Here is a 14786-nt window from a genome sequence, read left to right on the forward strand (position 1 = left end):
ATAACCATAATTAGCATACCAAGGGCCTTCAATCTCAACAGGTAATAGTAAATAAGGAGGTTGCATAGATGAAAACACAGTGACAGGACCTGTTTGAGGTGAGGGCAAGTGCACTGGCAAACAATTGGTTAATACACAATTTTTACATTCTAGCTCAAATAACATATCAGCTCCATTATTTTGTATAAAGGAAAAATTTGTCATTCCATATCCCACCACCAATAGGAACGGCCTAGGCACACAAGCCCGTATAAGATTAGAGTCCTTTGTGTTTGTGTAGCCGTTCTTAGCCATCTGCATCTTGGCCGGTCCCATCGTGGCGACCAATTTCCAGGGTTCTGCGTGGTACATTTCTCCGATGGTGGAAAAAACTCCTTCGGGTATAGTCACATTATGGTCGACCAGGTGGATATGTAATGTAGCGCAGGGGCTTCTTTCTTGTCATTCTCGACCAGTCCGTGATAGAAAATTCAGGGATGCCATGAGGAGAGATGACCAAAGGTGTCTTAACAGGGGGCAGCCTGGGTGGCCTAGCAGTTTAGCGCTGCCTTCGGCCCAGGGAGTGATCCTGGAGACCTGGGATCGAGTCCACGTTGGGCTCCCTGTATGGAGCCTGCTTCTCCCTCTGCCTGTGTTTCTGCCTTTCACTCTCTGTGTCTTTCATGAATGAATAAAATCTTTAAAAAAAAAAATCTAACAGGGACTTTTAAAATAATAATTTAACTTCTACAAACTTGTTATATAATAAATCTAATTATGAAGTGCTTTGAGAGTTTAAAAAGCATTACTGAAAACAGTTTGCTTTTAGGGGAGTATTTTACTTTAGCTTTTTGGGCTGCCTTGAAAGAGCTTTTGTTTCAATGCCCTTCTAAAGTCATATTAACTATATGTGACCAATTCCATTTTTTCTTGAAATCTGTTACAACACATATAGTTTACACAAGAAATGTATTTTCAGTGAAGGAAACTTTTCTTTGATGTTTTGTTTTAGGCATTGTGTAATTTTAGCTTATCCAGGTGACTTCTTTGTTACAGTGTTAGATAAGAATCAAGATTCTTTTTATTTTTTTCTATCTTATGACTATCCAGTTGTCCCAACACCATTAAATTACCTTAGTCCTTATGCTAAGAAGTCAAATGCATAGGTATGTTTTTGGACTCTCCATTCTGTTCCAGTACTCAGTGTGCACAGACCAGTATTGCATGGTCTTAATTACTTTAGCTTTATAGCAAGTTTTTTTTTAAAGATATATTTTTATTTATTTTAGAGATGGAGGCAGAGTGGGACAGAGGGTGAGGGAGAGATATCACAACCTGAGCTGAAACCAAGAGTCAGATACTCAACCACCTGTGCCATCCAGGCCCCCTGCTTCATAGCAAGTTTTGAAGTCAGGTAGTATAAGTCTTCCAACTTTGTATTTTTTCCAAACTGCTTGGCTATTCTGGGTCCTTTCCATTTCCATATGAGTTTTAGAATTTGTCAATTTTTAGTTTTCTGAGTAACTATCTCTTACTCATTTTTTAACAGTTTTTAAAATTGTAAAATATACATACATGATATTTTATCATCTTAGCTATTTGTAAACGTACAACTCAGAGACATTAATTATGTCCACAGTGCTCCGTACTCATCACAACTATTTACACACAAAAGCTTTTCATAATCTCTAGCCTTTTATTGTCAATGTAAACTGTATTCCCATTAAACAATAACTCCTCCTTTTCTCCTTCCCCATGTTCTAGTATAACCTTTATTCTGCTGTTTGTCTCTATGATTTGCTTACTCTCACTACCTAATGTAAGTAAAACCATACAATGTTTGACTTTCTGTGTCTTATTTATTTTAGTTAGCATAATGTCTTTGAGGTCCATCCATGTTTTCATTCAGTTTTATGGCTAAAGCATATTCCATTGTGTGTATATACACCACACCTTATTTGTCCATTTATTCATTGATGGACGCTTGGGCTGCTTCCATAATCTTACTACTATAAATAATGCTGCAGTACACATAGGGGTGCCTATATCCTTTCAAATTTGTGTTTTACTGGATCATGTGGTAGCTCTATTTTTAATTTTTTTTTTAATTTTTTTAATTTTTATTTATTTATGATAGTCACATAGAATGAGAGAGAGAGAGGCAGAGACACAGGCAGAGGGAGAAGCAGGCTCCATGCACCGGGAGCCCGACGTGGGATTCGATCCCGGGTCTCCAGGATCACGCCCTGGGCCAAAGGCAGGCGCCAAACCGCTGCGCCACCCAGGGATCCCTCTATTTTTAATTTTTTGAGGAACCTCCATAATATCTTCCACAGTGGCTGCACCACTTTTGCATTCCCACCAACAGTGCAAAAGGGTTCGTTTTTCCCTACATCCTCACCAACACTTATTTTTTTGTGTTTTTGATTTTAGTCATTCTGACGTGTAAAGTGATAGCTCATTTTAGCTTTCATTTGCAGTTCCCTGATGATTAGTGATGTTGACCATCATTTCATGTGTTAGCCATCTGGACATCTTTGGAGAAATGTCTGTTCATGTCTTCTGCCCATTTTTAAAATGGATTTTTTTCTTTTGGTGTTATTTAAGTTCTTTGTATATTTTGGACACTCTTTCTTGGATATGTCATTTGCAAATATTTTCTCCCATTCAGTAGGTTGTCTTTTTGTTTAGTTGATGATTTCCTTTGCTGTGCACGAGCTTTTTTATTTCGATGTAGTCCCAATGGTTTATTTTTGCTTTTGTTTCCCTTGCCTCAGGATACATATCTAGAAAGATGTTACAGCCAATGTCAGAGAAATTACTGCCTGTGCTCTTCTCTAGGATTTTTATGACTTCAGGTCTCACATTTAGGTCTTTAATCCATTTTGAGTTTATTCTTGTGTATGGTATCAGAAAGTAGTCCATTTTCTTTCTTTTGCATGTTACTGTCCAGTTTTCCTAACACCATTTGTTGAAGAGACTGTCTTCTTCCCACTATATATTTTTTCCTTCTTTGTCAAAGATTAATTGACCATATAATTGTGGACTTGTTTCTGGGCTTTTTACTCTGTTACTTTGAACTATGTGTCTTTTTGGGTCAGTTCAATATTGTTTTGATTATTACAGTTTTGTAAATATAACTTGAAACTTGGAATGGTGATGCCTCTAGCTTTGTTTTTCTTTTTCAAGATTGCTTTGGCTATGAGGGATCTTCTATAGTTCCATACAAATTTTAGGATTATTCTTGTTCTGTGAAACATACTGTTAGTATTTAGAGAGAAATTGCATTAAATGTGTAGATTGCTTTGGGTAGTAGACAATATTTGTAGACAATCAGGATCTGTAGACAGTCATATTTGTTCTTCCAATCCATGAGTTTGGAATATCTTTCCATTTGTGCTGTCTTCAGTTTCTTTCATTAATGTTTTATAGCCTTCAGGACACGGGTCTTTCACCTCTTTGGTTAAGTTTATTCCTAGACATTTGATTATTTTTGGTGCAATTGTAAATGGGATTGTTTTCTTAATTTCTCTTTCTTCATATTAGTGTATAGAAATGCAACAGCTTTCTTCACATTGATTTTGTATTGAGCCACCTTACTGAATTCATTTATCAGTTCTAGTAGTTTTTTGGTGGAGTCTTTTAGGTTTTCTATCTATGGAATCATCTCATCTGTAGTTTCACTTCTTCCTTACCAATTTGAATGGCTTTTTGTTCCTTTTTCCTTTCTGATTACTGTGGCTAGGACTTCCAGCACTTACTGAATAAAAGATGAGAGTGGACATCCTTGTCTCATTCCTGACCTTAGGGTAAAAGCTCTCTGGTTTTTACCATTGATCATGATGTTACCTGTTCAGTTGAACATTTTCAGTCTCATTGTGATCCCTAAATTCATTGGCCCTTCCATATTCTCTTTTCTTTTTGTTCTTCTCCCTGCCTAGTTTAGATTCCATGTTACATTATTTCACTTATTCTTTCTTGATCATATGCTTGACTCCCTTGTCTCTCTGCCTTCCATAGCCTCTCCCTCCTAAAATCCTCACCCTGAGTAAACTCTGTTACCTACCTTCCCTCTTTGGACATAGAAGGATAGGCTTTCTCACTTTTGTTTGTTTGTTTTTTAATGTTTTTAAAATTAGGTTTATTTATTTAGGTGATCTCTACACCCAACATGGGACTTGAACTCATAACCCCAAGATCAAGAGTAACGTGCTCTTCCAACTAAGTCAGCCAGACACCACAAGCCTTCTTACTTTCGAAGGATAATTTCATGTGACATGGAATTCTTGGTTAGTGTTTTTGTTTCTCCCAACATTTAAAATACGTCACTCTGCTCTCTTCATGCTTGCATAGTTTTCAGTGAAAAATCTGATATAATTAATATCTTTGTTTTGCTGTAAGTAAGGTATTCTTTTTCCTGGCTTCTTTCAAAATATTCTCTTTATCCTTGATTTTCTGCAGTTTGAATATGATATACCTAGTATTTATCCTGCTTCTAGTTCTCTGCATTTCCTGCTCCTGTTATTAATTTAGGAAAATTCTTACCTATTATTATTTCAAATATTTCTTTTTTTCCCATATCATTATTTTTAATGTCCAATGTTTATAATATGAGGGCCGGGGCTTTCTCCTCAACTCAAGTTTATAAATTTTCAATTGGCTTGTGAGGCCAATAGGGATACTTCTTCTTATCTAATTTGGTTTCTGGGAAGACTTCATTCAGGTCCTCAATGGTCATCTGATCAAATGGAATTATGTTCTTCATGTTCTCCAGCTCTTTTTCATATTCTTCAATCCTGGCCTTTGAGAGGGACAAAAACTCAGTACAGCTTTTCACATCTTCTTTTCCCTCAGCATCCACCTGGACAGTGTATTCATCCTCTGGCACAGGAACCTTCAGGGCATTAAACTTCTTCTCAAAGTCATCTACCAAGCCAGCCTTTGCCACATTGGCCTTGTAGTAAGTCCAGTCGATAGCAGGTGGTTTCTCAGGAAGAGTAGCCAACCTGGAGGTAAGCATCTCATTCCAGGATTTCAGGGAGTTGGCAATGGCCTTCTGGTTTCGGGGTATGATCTCCCCAAAAGCTACCCAGTCAATGGTTTTTAGAGCAAGTTTTCGCCCAGCCATCTTGAGATCCTTTACCAACCCTGGCAGCCCACAGTCCACAGCCTACTTCAAATATTTCTTCTTTTTTCTCTTCTTAGCAGTTCCAATATATATATGTTATACCTTCAGCAATTGTCTCATAGTTTTTGGATATTCTGTTTCATTTTTTCTTTTTTTTTTTTTAAAGATTTTACTTATTTATTCATGAGAGACACACACACACACACAGAGAGAGAGAGAGAGAGAGAGAGAGAGAAAGAGAGATAGAGATAGAGAGAGAGACAGGCAGAGGGAGAAGCAGGCTCCATGCAGGGAGCCTGACATGGGACTCTATCCTGGGTCTCCAGGATCAGGCCCTGGGCTGAAGGCGGCGCTAAACTGCTGAGCCACCTGGACTGCCCCTGTTTCATTTTTTTTTCAATCCTTTTTTCCTCTTGGCATTTTAGTTAATAAGTTTCTGTTGTCTTTTCGAGCTCCTGATTCTTTCCTTGGCCTTGTCTGTTTTACTGACAAGCCCATTCATTCATCATTTCTTTCACAGTGTTTTTGATTTCTAGAATTTTTAAAAATTCTTTTTTAGCATTTCCATCTGCCTATTTACATTATCCTTGCATGTTATCTACTTTTTCCTTTATGGCTCTTAGTATATTAATTATAGCTATTTGAAATCTCTGGTCTAATTATCCCCAAGTCCCTGGCATATCTGACTCCGGTTCTGATACTGGCTTTTCTCTTCAGACTGTGCTTTTTGCCTTTAGCATGATTTGAAATTTTTTGTTGAAATTCATTGGTTTTCAAATGAGATAGATAAGCCTTTATTATGAGGTTTTATGTCTATCTGGCTGAGAGTTAGGCTGTATGTTGTAGCAGTGGTATCAGAAGTTAAAAATCTCCTTTAGTGTTTTTGGTTTAGTGTTCCCTCTTGTCTTTGGGTATCCTTAGATATTCCCTAAATAAGTCCTGAGACTTGCAGTTATTTTAGCTATAATATCCTGTGATTTATAGAGGATCTCTACTGATATGGTGGTGGTAGGAAAGCATTCTATAGTCCTATGATTAGATCTCAGTCTTTTAGTGATCCTGATTTGGGCATTTTCCTTCCCCCACGTTGAAGGCTATAGGAGGATGGAGTTATTTCCCTCCCCTTAGGTATTTAAGCTAAGGTAAACATCCCCCACCCTCCATGCCCCCTCCAAGTTAGTTAAGCGCTGATGAAATAGTTTACCTCCTGGGCAGAACTTGTTAAAAAGAACAGAATGCTCTGGGCACATTTTTTTATATGGTTCCTTTTCCAGTACCACTCCTGTAAACACAGGGGAATTTTTTTCTGACCTTCACAGTGGTAGGACTCATGGAGGTAAATCTTCTGTAATGTGGAATTGGCCCTCTAAGGTATTTTAACCTTCAAGTTTCTCCACACTAAAAGTCTCCAGTGATTTATCACAGTTTAATGTGATTCTTACAAGGTTGACTCTAGCTGCCAGCTGCTCCTGGGCCTTTATTCCTAGTAAACTGTGATTCTTTGGATCTATTTGTCTGCTTCTCCAGTTTTGGGGGAGCAGTTTACCCCTGTGATTTTAATTTTCTGTTGTATCAAAGAAGAGTTCTTGATTTTTTGGTGTACTATTTTTCTTGTGAGAGTGGGTAACAACTTAAAAGCACTTTATATGTCTGACTAGAAACTACAGAAGTGTACTTGTTGATTTTTCAAAAGATCTTGCTATGATTTTGATTGGAATTGTTCTGAATCTATAGTTCAATTTGGAAAGAACTGACCTGTTAACAATATTGAGTCTTTTGGTCCATAAACATTGTATAGATTTCCATTTATTAATATCTTTTACATTTTCTTTGATCAGTATTTTCTAGTTTCTAGCATACAAGTCTTACATACACTTTATTGAGTTTATCCTTACCTGTTTCACATTTATTGGTGCCATGATATTTGTTAAATGTCAATTTTTAATTGTTTACTGTTGTATATAAAATATAAAGGATTTTTGTATATTGATTGTGTGTCTTGTAACTTTGTTAAATTAGTAGTTTTACTTTAGATCTATTAGTATTTTCTATATATAAACATCTTATTTTCCAAATAAAAACTTTTACTTCTTCCTTTCTAAGTCATATGATTTTTTAAATTAATAGATGTTATTCCTTAGAACATTTTTAAATTTACAGAAAAATTGAGCAGAGAACAAAGAGTTCCCATATTGTTTCTCCACCTACACAACTTCTGCTACTAACATTTTGCAGTAATGTACACTTATTACAAACAGTGAATCAGTATTGATATATTATTATCAATCAATATTGACACATTATTAATGTTGGTAAATTATTATTTACTTTAAAGTTCACTATTTGCATCTTATACTTCTAAGGGTTTTAACAAATGTTTAATGTCATGTATCCATTATTACAGTATCACACAGAGTAGTTTCACTGCCCTAAAAATCTCCTGTGCTTCCCTTATTTATCCCTTTTTTCCTTTCACTAAACCCCTGGCAGCCATTGATCTTTTTACTGTCTGCATAGTTTTGTTTTTGTGTTTTCTAGAATTATATACTTAGAATCATACAGTCTATTCCCTTTGCAGATTCGCTGCTTTTATTTAGCAATATGTATTTAAGTTTTTTACATGTCTTTTAGTATGTGTGCAGAGGGCTTGATAATTCGTTCTTTTTACTGCCAAATAATATTTTTTGGCATGTACCACCGTTTATCCATGCACTATGGCGTTTTCAGTTTTTAGCAGTTCTGAATAAAGCTGCTATGAAATATCCATGTGCAGGTTTTTATATGGTCATAACTTTTCAACTCACCTGGGTAAATATGTAGGAAAACAATGATTGGATCATACAATATCTTAATCTACTCAGCTGGCATAGCAAGATACTATAGACTGGGTGACTTAAACAATGGAAATGTATCTTCTCAGAGTTCAGGGAGCTCAAAGTCCAAGATCAAAGTGTGGGAAAATATAATTTTTGGTGAAGCCTCTTCTCCTGGTTTGGCTTTGTTGATGTGTTCTCACGTGTTCTAGAGAGAGATCTCTGGTTCTCTTCCTCTTCTTATAAAGACAGTCCTATCAGATTAGGGCCCCTCCCTTCTGACCTCAATTAACTTGAATTACCCTTCCCTAAGGCCCTATCTCCAAATATAGTCATATTAGGGGATAAGGCTTCAGCATTTGAATTTTTGGAGGACACAGTTAAGTCTATAATATACAGTAAAATTTTGTAGGGGCAGGGGTTGGAGGTGGATTCTTCTTTTTTTTTGGAGGTAGATTCTTAAAATTTATTGCATAGATCCTGAAAATATGGTATGGATTTGTGTAGTTGAAGAATATCTTTGTTTTACTTTCTTATGTGTATCACAACTAAATTAACAACTTCATATGCCAGACAGTTGAATGCAGTATTAAGCATCATTTAATAACGTCACCATCATTGTCCTTCTAGGAATATAACATTTATTAATAACTAATTCATTAGCATCTGTGTTAGGTGCTTCTTAAGGTTTATTGCATATAAAAATGATCTAGAGAATCTTATTAAAATGTAGATTCTGATTTAGTTGGTATGGGCTGAGGCCGGACTTTCTGCACTTTCTCCACTCCGAAAAGCAGAGTTTATTTTTCCAGTATTATAGAAAAAGCATGTTTGAAGTATGTCAAAACAAAGATACCAGTTTAGAGGGTGAACAGAAGATTATATCTGATACTTTAAAAAGATCATTGAAATTGGAAAGTGTTTTAGTCATTTTACTAAATAAGTCAATTATTTTGGGATTCTTACGAAATCAAGCTCCCAGTATATATATCAGATGTTCTGTGGATAAACTTTCAGTTCAATTCTACAAACATTCATTGAGTCCCTTTTGTGTACTTGGTTGCTTTGTTCTGGAAGCTGAATGATATCACTTAAAGCTAGGTATACCTGAAATAGTTGTGACAAAATGAGACTGTAGTTACTGGCTGGGGACTTTTGTGTATCTGTGTACCTCTCCCATAAGGGGGCAGCAAAGCACCAGCATGATGTTATCATGTAGTCTTGCAAGAGGTTGGCTCACAGAGAAAACTTAAGTAATGGAAAGCTTCCAAGTGTAAGGGGAAACGGAGGGCGTGATTACAGTTTTACTTGGTTTCTAGGTTATCTTTTCTATGGTGTAATATGGTTTTTGCACAACACAGTAGATTATCTCACAGGGACTGTGATATCAGTGGTAGTCTAGTGACTGAATGTTGGTCATGGGGTCAGTTGTGGTTTGAATGCTAGCTGTGTGACTTATCAGCTGTGCAACCTGGAAAGACCATTTCACTTTTCTAAGCTTCAACTTCATCTATTAAAAACAAAGGGGGGAAGGGTTAGGGAATAGCAGTGTCTACTTCACGTGGTTTTAATCGATACAGTGGAATTTCTGTATCCTGGAGAGGCTAAAAGATGGAGCTAGAAAAAACTAACCAGTAATTTCCTAGTCTCTGATGTATGCTATCGCTTAAAATCTTGTTCGGGGTCCAGTGAAAGAAAGTATAGGCCATTACTGCAGTAGTAACTTCTATATCTTTAAATTAACATATATTTATATACCAATTATCATTTGTTCATATAATTTCTAAAGCCAATTAAATACATTTAATTTTTTTTGCAAACTGCCAGTTATAAAATAAATCATGAGGATGAAAAGGAAAGCATAGGGGGCATAGTCAATAATGCTGTAATAAGTTGTATGGTGGCAGATATGTAAACTATATTTATTGTAGAAAGCACTGCATAGCGTTGGTAATTGTCAAATTACTGTGTTGTACACCTGAAACTAATACAGCATTGTATGTCCACCTATACCTCTATTAAAAATAAAAAATAAATAAAAAGTGAGCTTGTTTCATTTTCAATTCTCACAAATTTATCGTGATCATGCTGAGAATTTTTGAATATCTAACTTCTAACTTTCAAATCAGATAGACCGATTTCTTTTTTTATATCTCCCCTGTGACATGCCTTGCCTATATTTTGAGAAATAATCTAGAATTTTAGCCTGAGATGATTGTTAGTTTTTGTTTTTTGTGTCTTTCTAAAATGGAGGTCAAGTGGTACGTAGAAATAGATCAATAATATCTGGTTCTTGATACATTCTCACCCATGCAAGGACCTCATTTATTTTTTTTACTTATTTTTAACGCTGATTAAGCATCCATGAAGTTGCCATCAAATTCAACAGCCTGGATCTGGATATTAACCCACAACTAGTTACATGGTATAGTCCCCTCTTCTTCCTTGCCTACCTGAATTTGGGGCCTCTATCATTCCTTTGTTTTTTGCCCATTTTCCCTTTGCTTTACATGGCTTTATTTTATCTCCGTGCTTCCTAAAATATTATTTTATATACTTGTTTCTGATTTTATTTTTTAAAAAAGATTATGTTGTAGGTAATCTTCCAGGACTATATGGAATCTTCTGATAACTGTTCCACTGTATGGATATAACATAGTTTATTTTCCATTTTTCTGTTTGTAGTCATTTAGGTGATTTCAAGGTTTTTCCTACTTTTTGTTGTACTTAAGCAGTAATTTCTTTGGGGCTTAAACCAAGGAGTAATACTGCTGTGAATGTTCAACTCTACGAATAGCACTGCATATTTTCCAAAGTGGTTGTATGCAATGAACTGAATGTTTATGTTCTTTTAAAATTCTTGTGTTGAAATCCTAACCCCACAATATGATGGTCATGAGAGTGTAGCCCTCACGTATGGAATTAGTGCCCTAATAAAAGAGATTCTAGAGACCTCTTTCTTCCTCCCTCTGCTATGTGAGGATACAAGAAACAAACCTTCTCCATTCTGGAGCTTAAACCTGACCATGCTGGACCCTGATCTTAGACTTCCAGCTTCTAAAACTAAAGAAATAAATTTCTGTTGTTAATGAGCCACCCAGTCCATTTTATGAATGGCTAAGACATTGTACCATTTATAGTCCCGTAAGGATAAGAGATTCTGTAATCAACATCTTTAACACTTGATATTCTCATACTTGACATTCTCAGGCGGAATAAAGATAGGAAGTTACGTATTGTAATCTTGAGTAGTATTTTGTTTATCATTAACAAGGTTTAGCATTTCTCCATGTTTACTAGTTAAATGTGTTTTCTCATCTTGAAGTTCCTGTTTATGTCTTTTGCCTATTTTCCTTTTTTTTTGTTATTAGAGTTCTTAATTCTTGATACTATTGATCAGTTGTGTGAATTATAGATGTTCTCATTTGTAACTGTTTTATTTCTTGGTCTTGAAAATTCTTTTGGTGAACAAAAAAAAAAACCTCCTAATTTTAATAGTCAAATTTATCATTCCTTTATAGTTAGTACATTTTTGGTATTTTTTTAATTTTAAAAATTCTTCCCTCCCTCTAGGTCTAAAATATTTTCATCCATACTTTCTACTAAGTTTTACAACTTTGCTTGTGACATTTAAGCTTTTACTATATCTGGATTTGGATTTTATACTTCGTTATAATATGGAACCTTAATTTTACCTTTTACCACATAATCATTTTTTTCTAACTTCATTTACTGAGTCCCTAATTTTTCCCATCAGTATAGCATGTTTGCTCTGATAAAGCCAAAGTTTCATAGATGTGCAGATCAATTGTATATCTCTACTGAGTTCTGTTAATTTGTTCAACTTTTTTCATACTGTCTTAACTGCCATATAGCTTCATAGTAAGTCTTGATTTCTGCTAGTCATCTTTAGAAACTTTCTGGCTTTTTTGCAACCTTATTCTTTATGCTCTATTTTAGAGTTGCTTTAACATGATCTATTAAAAAAATTGGAATTTTTATGGAATAGCATTGAATCTATAGATCAATTGGTTCTAATACTGAATCTTCCTACACATGAACATAGTGTATCTCTCCATTTATTCAGGTCTTTATTTAATGTCTCTTAGTGTCTTTTTATAATTTTAACCTAGAGCTATTATATATCTTTTATTAAATTTATTTCTAGGTCCTTGTTATTCTCTAAAACTGTTGAAAATGCTGTCTTCCTTTTAATTATATTATCCAGATACTTGTCATTAGTATAAAGAAATACAATTGACTTTTGTATAACAGTCTTATATCCATTCACTTTGTTAAATTCTTTCATTTCTAGTAAACTGTAGATTTTTTTCCTACAGAAATGATCATATCATCTGCCAATAAACATAGTTTTATGTACTTCTTTGCAAATATTTTGGCTTTAATTAATTTTAATATTTTATGTACTATTCAGGGCTTCAGTTTAGTGTTATTTTTTGATTTGTTAAAGGAATGCTTTTAATGGCTCTTCATTTAGGATGATGTTTGCAGTAGATTATTTAGAGATACTCTCTGTGGAGATTCCTTCTACTTTTTTTCTTTTAAGGCCTTTTATTATTAATTTAATATTGAATTTTGTCAAATGCTTTTTCTGAATCTATTGGAATAATCATTTTTTCTTTCCATCTATTACAATGAATCACATTTATAGATTTTTCGAGTATTAAACCATTTTTGTATTCATTGGATAAATCCAACTTAGCCATTTTTTTTAAAATTTCTCTTAACTGTTAAGTAGATATCAAATTTTATTTCAAGGTGAAGTTTGACAGTTATTAAAACTAGTGATATTAAGTCATAGAAAATAGACTTCATTTTATAAAAAGAATATAACTTTCAAAAGTAAGAAAAGTGGAATTTGAATCACTGACTTCACTTCCATTACTTGTTCTTTTCTAGGCAAATAAAGTTATGTTACATGTCAGAAGCAGTTTTCATCTTTTTATGGGAAGATTTTTTTGATAACAGCTTTATTGGGATATAGTTCATATACTCTATAATCCACTCATTTAAAATATACAGCTTATTAGGTTTTAGCCTACTCAGAGTTGTGCAAGCACCTTCACAATCTGTTTGAGCACATTTTTATCATCCCCAAAAGAAATCTTGGACTCATTAGCAATCACCCTCCTCATTTGTCCCTAGCCCTCTTGTCCCTCCCATGCAGCCACAAATCACCTTCCTGTCTCTGTATGTGTCTATTGTAGATATTTCATATAAACGGAATCATGATATATGTGATCCTTTGTGATTGGCTTCTTTCACTTAGTGTAATGTGTTCAAGGTTCATCCATTTTGTAGCGGATGTCAGTGCCTCATTCCTTTTCATTGCATCATACTATTTCATTGTATAGACATACCACTTTGTTCACCAGCCAAAGAACATTTAAGTTGTTTACAGTTTTTGGCTATTTTGAATAATGTTTCCATGAACATCGATGTATACGTTTTTTGATGGGCATATGTTTTCATTGCTCTTGGGTACCTAGGAGTAGAATTACTGGATCATATAGCAACAAATACTAAACATATAGCTATGTTTAGTATTTTGAGGAACTGCCAGACTGTTTTCCAAAGTGGCTGCACTATTTTATATTCCCACCAGCAGTATATGAGGGTTCCACTTTCTCCACATTCTTTCATAGTGGTAAGGTACACATAATACAGAATTTACCATTTTTAGTGTGTAATTCAATGGCATTTTGTACATTCACAATGTTGTTGTACAACCATCACCTCTATTCATTTCCACAACTTTTTTTCACCCGCAAACCGAAACTCCATACTCATTAAACAAGGGCTCCATATTTCTCCTTCCCCCTGAGCTCCTGGTAACCTCTATTCTACTTTCTGTCTTTATGAATTAGCCTTTGTGAATTGTTAATTGATGTGAGTGGAATCCTACAATAATTGTGCTTATTTCACTTAGCATATGTCTTCAAGGTTGTAACATGGATAAGAATTTCCTTACTTTTTAAGGCCAAATAATATTCCATCATGTGTATATATCACAATTTGTTCATATGTTCATCCATCAGTGGACACTTGGGTTGTTCCCACCTTTTGGCTATTGTGAATAATGATTGCTATGAGCATTGGCTTACAACTATTTGCTTGAGTCCCTGCTTTCAATGCTTTGGGTATTGTGATAATATTGTTGACCCTAGAACAATATGGGTTTGTACTGTACCAGTCCACTTATACATGGATTTTTTTAATATAAAAAAGTATCATAAATGTATTCTCTCTTCTTTTTTTAAGATTTTATTTATTCATGAGATAGAGAGAGACAGAGATAAAAGCAGAGGGAGAATCAGGCTCCCTGCAGGGAGCCTGATGTGGGATTCAATCCCAGGACCCTGGGATCATGACCTGAGCCAAAGGCAGACACTCAACCACTGAACCATGCAGGCATCCTCTGTATTTTCCCTTATTTATGATTTTCTTAATATTTTTTTCTACCTATTTTATTGTAAGAATATAGTACATAAAAAGTATAACAAAAATGTGTTGACTATGCTATGGGTAAGGTTTCTTTTTTTTTAATAAATTAATTTTTATTGGTGTTCAATTTACCAACATACAGAATAACACCCAGTGCTCATCCCGTCAAGTGTCCCCCTCAGTGCCCGTCACCCATTATGGGTAAGGTTTCTAATCAACAATAGGTAATCACTATTTAAGTTTTGGAGGAGTCAAAAATTATTTGTGGATTTTCACTTGAGAGGTGGAGGGTTGGCATCTGTAAACCTCCACTTTGTTGAAGGGTAGTTGTATTAAAAAGTAAATACTTGGTTTTTCCCCTCAGTTTCTGGCATATGGATCCTAAAACTCTTGAAATCCCC

Source organism: Nyctereutes procyonoides, unplaced genomic scaffold, assembly GCF_905146905.1.
Source record: "Nyctereutes procyonoides isolate TBG_1078 unplaced genomic scaffold, NYPRO_anot_genome, whole genome shotgun sequence".
In the NCBI taxonomy this organism is placed as follows: domain Eukaryota; kingdom Metazoa; phylum Chordata; class Mammalia; order Carnivora; family Canidae; genus Nyctereutes; species Nyctereutes procyonoides.